Source organism: Dipodomys merriami, unplaced genomic scaffold (genome assembly GCF_024711535.1).
Source record: "Dipodomys merriami isolate MVZ:Mamm:240054 unplaced genomic scaffold, mDipMer1.0.p SCAF_264, whole genome shotgun sequence".
Taxonomy (NCBI): Eukaryota; Metazoa; Chordata; class Mammalia; order Rodentia; family Heteromyidae; genus Dipodomys; species Dipodomys merriami.
Genome location: NW_027204093.1, coordinates 1016150 through 1027500, shown reverse-complemented (window position 1 = coordinate 1027500; position 11351 = coordinate 1016150).

Genomic DNA, 11351 nt, shown 5'->3' with positions numbered 1-11351 from the left:
ATTGTAACCTCTCTGTATGGTATTTTCACAATTAAAAAGAAAAAGCAGAAGTACAAACATGATTTATTCCTGAACAATCAAGCTTCCTGTAGACTGTTTCACTCTTCCTATTTTGCTCCCAGATGCCCAGGAGACCTTGGTTTGAAGACATATTCTGTATTGTCAGGTGTGTGAGATAAATGACTTCCTTAGAAGAAAATGTGAATTTGAAGATTGAAATTGAGAAGGGAAATCAAACTCTTCTATCTTTTTTACTAAGGACCAGAAAACAATGATAATGTGCTCACTTGCTGAGTAAGCAACTTTTACCACCTGTGGTAATGAATTTCATTTTGATGCTGCTGTGAAATGTATCTGACATGTGTCCTGAACCCTAATTCTTTATTTTCTGAAAGCACCACCTACTCAGAAATTCTGATTTGTGCTGTGAATATTTATTTCCAGTAAAATGTAGTTGCTTGGATATTTTGATTTTGAGTAATCTTGGTTAGTTTGATATTATTCTCTCATTTAAATTATAAGCAAGTAAAAATCAATTGAACCTGATTAAATGAAGTACTTTCTTCCCATTTACTCTGGTACAGATTTCTCTGATTTAGGAAATCTACATTTTAAGTCATTCTGGATGCCTAACTAGGTCTGTGTATGTGGATGAGTCAATAAGAATTGCAGACTTTGCCACATTGATTTTGGAGCAAAACCTTATAGCTGGTAACTGGGCAATGATTCAAAAGACAGCTGAGTCTGAAGCCATGAGGACTCCTGCCTGCGTTCAGCTCCAAATCTCTTCTACAACACCCCTCACTTCCCAAGCAGTGGTTTCTTTTGCTATCCAAAAAGGTTTCTGGAGCTTCATCTTAAGCTGGCCTCCTAGTATGCCAACATGCAGGGGGTCAAAGCAAGCAAGGCAGATGTGGCAGAGGCATTTTTTTTCGTCAGTTGTGGGGCCTGAACTCTGGGAGTGGGCACTTTCCCTCAGCTCTTCAGCTCAAGTCTAAAACCGCTGATCTAAACAGCTGCATATATCAACTAGATTTAACAGACATCTATTGAATATTTCACCCAGCAGCATCAGAACACACGTTTTTCTCTGCAGCACATAGAACATTTTCCAAAATAGACCACATTTATGTCACACAGCAATCTTGTGCAAATTCAGAAACATTGAAGTTATACCATGCATTCGCTCACACCACAAGGGAATAAAATTAGAACTCAACACCAAAAACCACCAAAGAAAGTCCTGTAACACATGGAGGCTGAACAAGACACTGTTGAATCACCAATGGGTCAGGGAAGAGATTAGAATGGAAATTCAAATGTTCATGATATTCAACAAAAATGAGCACACAAATTACCAGCCCTTCTAGGACAAAGCAAAGGCAGTAGTTAGAGGCGAGTTTATAGCTTTGAGTTACAAATTGGAGATATCTAAAACCAACAATTTAATGAGACATCTGAACCTCCTTGAAAAAGAGCAGCAAGATAAACCCTAATCCAGGAGATGGAAATAAATAATTAAAATTAAATCAGAATTAAACTAATTAGAATGGAAGAAAACCATAGAAAGAACCAACAAAAGAAAGAGTTGGTTCTTCAACAAAATTAACAAAATTGACAGACCCATAGCAAATCTTATCAAGAAAAGAAGAAAACTCACCCAAATAAATAAACTCAGAGATGAAAATGGAAACATCACCAGAGAAACATCCAAGATTCAGAACATTAAAAGAGAATACTTATCAAAAATATGCTAATAAGATTGAGAAATTGGCTGAAATGGACTTTTTAATAGCAAATATTGACATGCCAAAACTAAACCAAGATGGGTTAAAACATTTTAACAGGACCATATCAAACATTGAGATAGAAACAGCAATAAGAGAAGTCCAATCTAAGAAAAGCCCAGGACCAGAAAGATTTGCAGCAGAATTCTACAAGGCCTTTAAAGCAGACCTCACACCAGTAGCTCTTCAATGAAATTGAAAGGGAAAGTTCACTACTGAACTCATTCTATGAAGACATCATAACCCTTAACCCAAAACCAGTCAGGGACTCATCAAAAAAAGAGAACTATAGACTCTTTTCTTTGATGAACATCGATACTAAATTTTGGCCAATCAACTTCAACAATTCATGCAAAAAAAATCAATCACCACGATCAAACAGTATTCATTTCCGAGATGCAAAGCTGGGTCAATATATGCAAATCAATTAATAAAATTCATCACATCAACAAGACCAAGTATAAGAACCACATGTTTATCTCAATAGATGCAGAAAAGGCATTTGGCAAGATTCAACACCCATTGATAATGAAAACTCTGGAAAAACTAGGAATCCAGGGAACATTCCTCAATACAAAAAGGCTGTATATGACAATCCTACAGCCAGCATTATACTTAATGATGAAAAGCTAAAGCCATTTCCTCTTAAATCAGGAACGAGACAAGGATGACCATTCTCACCACTCCTCTTCAATCTAGTATTAGAATGCCTATGTACAGCAATAAGACAAGATGCAAACATAAAATTGATCCAAATAGGGAAAGATGATGAAAAACTCTCCCTCTTTGCAGATGGCATGATCTTGTATTTCAAGAATCCCACTGACTCCACTCCCAAATTATTCAAGCTTATTCAGACTTGGAAAAAGTAACAGGGTATAAAGTTAACCCTCAAAAATCAATGGATTTTCGGTATGCCAACAATGAGAAAAGTGTGGCTGAAATCAGGAAAGCAACTCCATTCATAAGAGCTCCACAAAATTAAACTACCTAGGAATTAACTTAACCAAAGAAGTGAAGGACCTCTATGATGAAAACTTTAAAAACCTGAAAAAGAAAATCAAAATAGAACACACAAAGTGGCAAAAACTCCCATGCTCCTGCATTGGAAAGATCAACATCATGAAAATGGCAATACTTCCCAAGGCTATCTACAAATTCAATGCAATACCTATCAATAGCCCAAATTCATTCTTCAAGGAATAGAAGAGACAATCCAAAAATTCATATGGAACAATAAAAGACCAAGGATAGCATAAAAGATCATTAACAGAAAGAAAAGTGCTGGAGGAATATCAATACCAAATTTCAAACTCTACTACAACACCATTGTAATCAAAACAACTTGGTAATGGCACAAGAACAGACCTCAGGACCAATGGAATAGAATTGAACCTACAGATATATATCTATCTAATCTTCGATAAGGAAGCTAAATAATTAGAATGGAAGAAGGACAGCCTCTTCAGTAAATGGTGCTGGCAAAATTGGTTAATCACTTGTAGAAAACTAAAGCTAGACTCTTATAAATCACCCTGCACAAGAATCAACTCCAAATGGATGAAAGACCCCGGAGTCAAAGCAGACACTCTGGAAACATTACAGGTCTCCTTGGCACAGGCCAAAATTTTCTTAAATAGAGACCCAGAAACACAACAAATCAAAGAAAATTTGGACAAAAGGGATTGCATGAAATTGCAGAACTTCTGCAAGGCAAAGAACATAGCTATGAAGATCGATAGAAAGCCCACGGATTGGGAGATGATCTTCAGTAGCCATACAATGGACAAAGGTCTCATATCTAAAATATACCTGGAACTCAAAAAATTAAATCCCCCACCAACAAATCCTCAGAGAAACAACTGCCAAATAAATAAGTGGCCTAAAGACTTAAAGAGAAACTTCTCTAAAGAAGAAAGAAGGATGGCCAATAGACACATGAAGAAATGCTCAACCTCCCTAGCCATAAAAGAAATGCAAATCCATACAACATTGAGATACCACCTCAGCCCAGTTAGAATAGCTATAATCAAGAACTCTAATAACAACAGATACTGGAGGAGATGGGGTCAGAAGGGAATCTTACTGCATAGTTGGTGGGAGGTTCCTCAAAAAGACTCCAGATAGAGCTCCCCTATTTCCCAGCAATCCCACTTTTGGGCATTTACCCAAATGATCACAAACAAGATCATACTAAAGCTACCAGCACAACTATTTTTATTGCAACATTATTTACCATAGGTAAGTTATGGAACCAACCCAAATGGCCCTCATTATATGAATGGATGTAGAAAATGTGGTATATATACCCAATGCAATTCTATGCCTCTATCAGAAATAATGTAATTGCCACATTTGTTAGGAAATGGAAAGACTTGGAAAAAATTAAGTGAAGTAAGCCAGGCCCCAAAATATAGGTCCTATGATTTCCCTTATTTGCAATAACTAGTGTATTTTTGAGACAAGCAGAAAAGGTAAGATAAGTTCATGTTAGGTGAAATGAACCCCAAGATAAGTATTGAAATGTTTTTTTTCTTTCTTGCAATTGTTTCTAACATATTTATAAGATTATTTCTTTGTTGCTTTGTATGTCCCTCCCCCATGGTATAACCCCTGCTTCCATTTTATTTGATATTGGAATAATTTGTGAAGGGAATGGGCAAAACCAACCTTTAAATAGGGATACATCGGACCCATTGCAACAATGAGCTATACAAGTCATTATGTCCAATAACGAACTTTACAACTTTTGCCAGGGGCAGGGTGTTGGGGGCTTGGAGAGGGGAGATCGGAAAGGATGAGAAGTGGAAACAGGAGGAGGCAACAACGCTTGATAAGAAATTTACTCATTACCTTACCCATGTAATTGTAACCCCTCTGTATGGCATTTTGCGAAAAAAAATTTAAAAAACGTTTGGCAGAATAATGTCAAAAAGGTTTTGACAGAATAATCATTAGTGTATCACCTAGAATCTGGATATGGTTAGTAACTCTAGAGGATTTTCTCATACTTTCAGAATTTTTGTAAACATACATAATAAGTCAAATGAGGTGTTTTATACCTATAATCCTAGCTACTCTGAAAATGGAAATGTCGACAGTTGCAGTTCAAGGTCAAGCTACAAGAGACCTCCAGCTCAATCAATAAAAGCTGGGTTTGACAATGTGTGGCTGTCATCCTACATATGTTGGACATAAAACTAGGAAGTTCACTATCCAGGTAGCCTAGGAATAAACAAATACATGATTCTATCTCAAACACACACAAAGCAAAAATTGCTGGATATGGCATGGTTCAAGTGATCAGATGCCTGCCTGGCAAATCCAAGGCTCTGAATTTGAATCCAAGTACTTACGTCAAAATATTAAAAATAAATAATATGAATTAATTCTCTAAATCACTTCTCAGTGCAATTATCTTATGTATACTTCCAATAATCTTTTAGTGATGGCAGAGAATTGATTAAACCAGATCAATATGATAGGTGAAATGAACCCAAGAATAAGTATTGAAATGTTTTATTTTCTTGCTTACAATTGTTTCTAACATATTTATAAGATTATTTCTTTGTACTGGGAATGCCTAGCTTCTTCATGGCTGACAGGCTGGTGTGCTCATGTGGACCCATTCACCAATTATGCCTGCTATGCCCCGAGTTCAGATCCCAGCCCTGCCAAAAGATTCATCTTGATGTCAGAAGCAAATCGTTGCCCTGTCTTCCTTTCCTGTGCAACTGCTTGGTGTCAGTTAGGATGGAGAATGCATGGGCCACCCTGTGGTCATGGGAATAAGTTGTTATACATGTCAGCCGAGTTATACATGTCATCATACACTCAAGAAAATACACAATACATCCATGAATAGCATACAAAATAAAGACCACAACTACACTTAATATACGATGCAGTCCACACACGGATGTGAATATATATCCCATGTTTCAATGATGCATTGAGGACTATTTTGGCCTCCCTGGGGCTCAATTTCAGTTCCTGGGAACAGCCCAGCTCCTTACTAGCTCACAGTCTGGTGTGATCACTTGGACCCAATGGGCAGTTGGGCTTCCTAGGACTCGAGTTCAAATCCCAGCACTGCCCAAATTCACCCTGATGTGAGAAGCCAGTCATTGCACTTGTTTTCATGTGCTGTGCAAATTCTGGGTCTCAGCTAGGATAGAGAAGGTATAGGCAACTCTACATTCATGGGAATAGGTTGTCATCCAGTTCACCACAGTTATATCTGTCAACCTATACTTAAGAAAATATACAATACATCAATGTCTAAGACACAAAATAAAGAGAATGAGTACACCAAATGCAAGATGTCGCCCTCTCATGTTTGGAAATATAGATCCTTTGTTTAATTATGAATTTATGACTATATTGGCCCCCACCAGGACTACATCACAGGTCCCAGGAATGGCCTACCTCCTTAGTGGTTCACAGGCTGGTGTGCTCACCATGACCCATTCACCAGTTGGGCCTGCTAGGCCTTGAATTCAAATTCTAGCATTGCCAAAAGATTCATTCTAATGTGAAAAGCCTAAGGTTGCTCATGTTTTCCTGTTCTGTGAATGTCTTGACTCTCATTGAGGATGGAAAATGCTATATAAGCAAATCAGTAGCCATTGGAATAGGTTGTCATCCATGTAAACACAGTTATATCTGTCACCATATTCAATAAAATGCACAATACATCCATGAATAAGATAAATAAAAAATGAATAAAAAGTGTAACTACACTGAATGCAAGATGCATACCACACCTGTAGGTAAAGAGAGATCCTATGTTTAAAAAAGGTGGGCTTGCTATTTTGTCCAGTGCTGGGGCTTCAAATCAGGCCCTAAACCAGGCCTGACATTCTAGTCTTCAAGGATGGTGATCTTCCCCTTCCCCCTCAGTGCAACAGAGCTATCCAAACCTGAATTCATATCCCAGCGCTCACAAATGATCCATCCTGATGTCAGAAGCCACTTGTTGCACACCTTTTCCTCTCCTGTGAAAGTCCTGAGTCTCAACCAAGAAGAGGAATTCATAAGCAACCCTATAACCATAGGAACAGGTTGTCATCCATGTCAGCAAAGTTATACCTGTCCCCATATTTAGTAAAATACAGAATACCTCCATGAATAGAGATAAAATAAGAAGAAGTTCACCGAACACAAGATGCTGAACAAACATGTATGTCAATATAGATCGTATGTTTAAATTATGAATTCATGACTATAGTGGACCACCCTGGCAATCAATGTCAGATCCTGGGAATGGCCTAGCTCGTTAGTTGCTCACAGGTTAGTGTGTTCACCTTGACTTATTGGCCTCTTGGTCCTACTAGGACCTGAGTTAAGATCTCAGCACTACCAACAAGTGGATCATGGAGTAAGAAGCCAAGTGTGAAACTTATTTTCCTTTTCTCTGAATATCCTGGGTGATCCTGAGAATACTGGCATGATGGACAACATTTCTATAAATCTAGATGCTCTGTGATAGGATGTCATCAATGTAATAAATTTAAGGTGTTTCATCTTAGTACAATCAATGGTAAATAAATGAATAAAATAAAAAATACAAGAACAACCACACCAAACATGTATGGACTAAACATCTATAGGTAAGTATAAATCCTGTCTTTACAATGTATATAAATAGTATGTTTCCAGAGCTAGGGCTTGAATACAGGACTAGTGAACAGGCCTAACTTTCTTATCTTCAAATATGGTGATCTTCCCCTTCATCCACATTGCTCCAGATTTACCCAGATCCTGAGTTCAAATCCAAATCCTGGAAGAATAAACAGCGTGAATTGCAAGCCAGGGAGCTAAATTTTTTTATTTTACTTTTCTCAATATGGCTGCTGATCTCAGGTCGTGGCAACTCTGCCTCAGCTTTGATCACCCTAGTCTGGGTTGCAGCCACTAGATCTACAGCTCCACCTGGGAACCTAGACACTCAGGCCTTGCAAGGAAAGCAATGCACAGAAAAAATATGGCCATTTTATGTTTTCTTCCTTTGCATGGTGACCCTCATGGGTCTGAATGACACTGTTGCAAAGGGTACTTCATCTTGCATTGCTGAAGGCTGCCAGACTATCAGGGATGCCATAGGCCCACGTGGCAACATAGGCTCTGATTTCGAATCCCTGTCCTGACACCAACCAATGGCAGGAGCTACTAAGAAAATGGTTCCCATCCATAGGATTAACAATGGAATGTTGTCAATGTCACGGTTGAATGAATTGATCATGAATGATTCTCCTATAAAATTAGACAGCATCATTTCAGGAGGTTGATGCATTTTATTTAATATTTATGAAGCATTGAAAGAATATTATTACGTAAAGGAAGCAATAATTTCAGGACACTGATTTCATTAATAGTTTAAGGATGAAAACAATTAATTACATTACATTAATTACATGGAGGCATAATTAATACCCAGGGATTGGAAGGAATGTAGTCTATATAACTGAATACTGTATAGACTTCTCTGACACTCTATAAAGATATATATTTATTAGCGTACTGCCATCTGCATGTCAATCTTCTCTTATTTTGGTCACCCCTGGGGCATGATCTGAAGTCCTGGGAACAACCTGTCAGCTCAATTTGCCCCAGGATGGCATGCTAACACTCACACATTCATGAATTGGGCCTTGTAGGCTTGGAGGTCTTGAGTTCAGATGCCAGCACTCCCAAAAATGAATCATGTAGTAAGAAGATGATGTGACAAGATTTCCTGTTCTGTGAAAGTCCTGGGTGTCAGGTATGAAATGGAATACATATGCAGACCTATATCCTGTGTAATCAATGTGATCAATGTTTTATGTTCCATAATAGTCAATAAAATAAATGGTCAATACATGAATTAAACAACAAAATAAAATAAATACACTGAATGCAATATGGAGTCAACATATGTATATAAATATAAATCATATATTTAAATTGTACATGAATAGATAGGATGTTTTCTAGTGTTGGAGATCTATTTTAGGCATAAGGAACAGACCTGAATTTCTTGACTTTAAGTAGGCCAGCTTCCCATTCCCACACAGTGCAACAGAGTTACCAAGACATTGAGTTTCAATCCCAGTCCTGGCAGAAAAATGGTACCTTTGCAGTATGTGAGGCCCAATTCTTAAGCATTTCATTATGCCTCCATTTTATGAATGTGATTGTTTAACTGCTTAATAAAGAATTAACAAAAATCGATCAGTATCCTATAATATAATTGCGTATAATTTTATCCTAGAATCATTCAAGAACTGCCCAACATGACATATATCACATTCCATTGGTATTCCTATGGATAGAAATGAGTTCCTTAGGATCTCCAGCCATTTGGAGGTGGCAGGACCAGGATTCCAACTGTGAGCTCCAGCTCCCACCACTTCAACCTGGGGATAGGGTACTCACCGGGCTGTCCAAGAATATCAGCAAGACCAATGATTAGACAGGCACCAGTGGCTCTCAGCAGTCCTCCTTGATACTAACAAGGCTGTGATGGAAGGATCATGGTCAAAGTCATCCTAGTCAGGAAAGTCCTTGAGACCTCTGTCCAACTTCAGTGCCAACAAAGCCAGAAGCCCAGGGCTCCAGTGTGGAGGGCGAGCCTTGAGCAAAAGCAGTGTACAGACTGTGCCCAGATCCTGAGTTCAAGGTCCGGGTCTGGCAACAAACAGACATACAGAACAATCTGTGCAGCCATCCAGCTAAAGCAGGTCACCATCTCATCTCCAACTGAATTAGACATTGTTCCTTGGGAAAAGATCTGGGGGAGCTGCTATCTTCTTGACTCCGCCCATGCTGCTCGCATCACAGAATTCTGGCCACACCCCCATTCTTTCATGGTTATTTCTGACCAATGGGATACAAGAATGGTGATCACGCCCACATTCCATGCTGCCTAGTAGCACCTGGGATTCCCTCTGTTAGTTTACAACACTACCAGCAGTTGAGGAAAGTAGAGGTGGCTGAGTGGTGAGGAAGAGACTCAAGCACTTTGGACTATAGTAGGAAATTGAGATGCCTGCCCGCACCCTCGCTCCCTCCTCACCTTTCCAAGTTGCAGGATTTCAAACCTCAGGCAATGGTGCACTGCCAGCCTGCCTAAAGCCCTTACCTGGTCCCTGGTCTTGGTTCTCTGTTCTTGGCCCATGTGTTTGCAATGCCGCTGCCATTGCTGCTTGCCCCACCTGGAGCAGCCCCCAGCAGCTTTTCTCAGCAGCACAGGTGAGTGGCTGCCCCCAAATCACCACTACCTGGGCTCAGACACCCCTCTGGGGGCACCATGATCCCATGCTTGTTTCCTCATCCTGGCTCTGCGGAGCCACCTTTCTGTCTTGGGCATTTCTGAAATAGAAACTCAATATATGCTTTATTTGGACTGGATCGAGGTCCTCCTATCTGGGACAGGTATGCTCCACCAGGCCTGGTACTCTGTAGTTGGGATAGTAAACATGTAGCCCCATACTCAGTCATCGATTTAGATGGATTATCCCAAACTTTTAGTCCACAGCAGCCGATTCTTGACCACAGGTGAAGCTCTGGGTAGGGCCACAACCATCAGACCTCATTTTCCTCACAGGACAGTTTTGAGGAAAAAAGGGATTTATAGAGAGGGAATCTCTGGAGCATGGCTTGGCATGGTGGGAGTGGCATTCAGAGAAGGTTCTCTGCAATTCTGTGAGCAAATGACAGGAAGATACCCACAAAGAGCACAGGTGGGGCCAGTTATTAATCATGCAACAGCTGAGGATTTTGAAAAAAAAGCATGGCTCTTTTAAATCATTACCCTATACCCATGAGGAAGGGGATCCTTCACTGTGTTGAATTTTGCATCTGGGGAAACCGAAGCACAGAGAAGTCAGGTGACCTCCTTATGATTTCAACTTCACAGGACGCTCGGACTTCACTACCATGCTCCCTAGGACAATGGGTGCTATTCAATACCACTTCTTGTAGTAGGAAGTCTACTTCTTGTCAGTTGTGGGGTTTGAACCCTAGGCATGGGCACTGATCTTGAGCTCCTCAGCAAAAGGCTAGTGTTCTATCACTTGAGCCCACAGCACCACTTCTGGTTTTCTGGTGGTTCTTTGGAAATAAAAGTCTCAAAGACGTTCCTGCGGGAGCTGGCTATGAACCATGATCCTCATATGTCAACGTCCAGTGTAGTTAGGATTAGAGTTCTGAGCCACCGACACAACTTAATTTTAATTCTGACTTCTCTCTCTCTCTTTTACAAAAACTGGTTGAATAGGTGCTGGAGGAGGCGGTCCAGCATCCCCATGTGGCTGGAATCCAAGGTGACCCTCTCATTCTGGAGGTGGGCTGTGGGTCAGGAGCTGTCCCGCTCAGCCTGTTGAAACAGCTCCCTGAGGTAAGCCGCACTATTCCCTAGCTAGACCATGAAATTCATTGTCCATCCAGCCTTACTGGACTTATTGAATTGTATTGTTTTCTACATCATTTTCTATCACCTGACCAAACTTATGATACAGAGTTACGGAGTGAAAATGTAATGCCTTCTTAAGAAAGTCATTTAGGGCTCTGGGAATGTGGCTT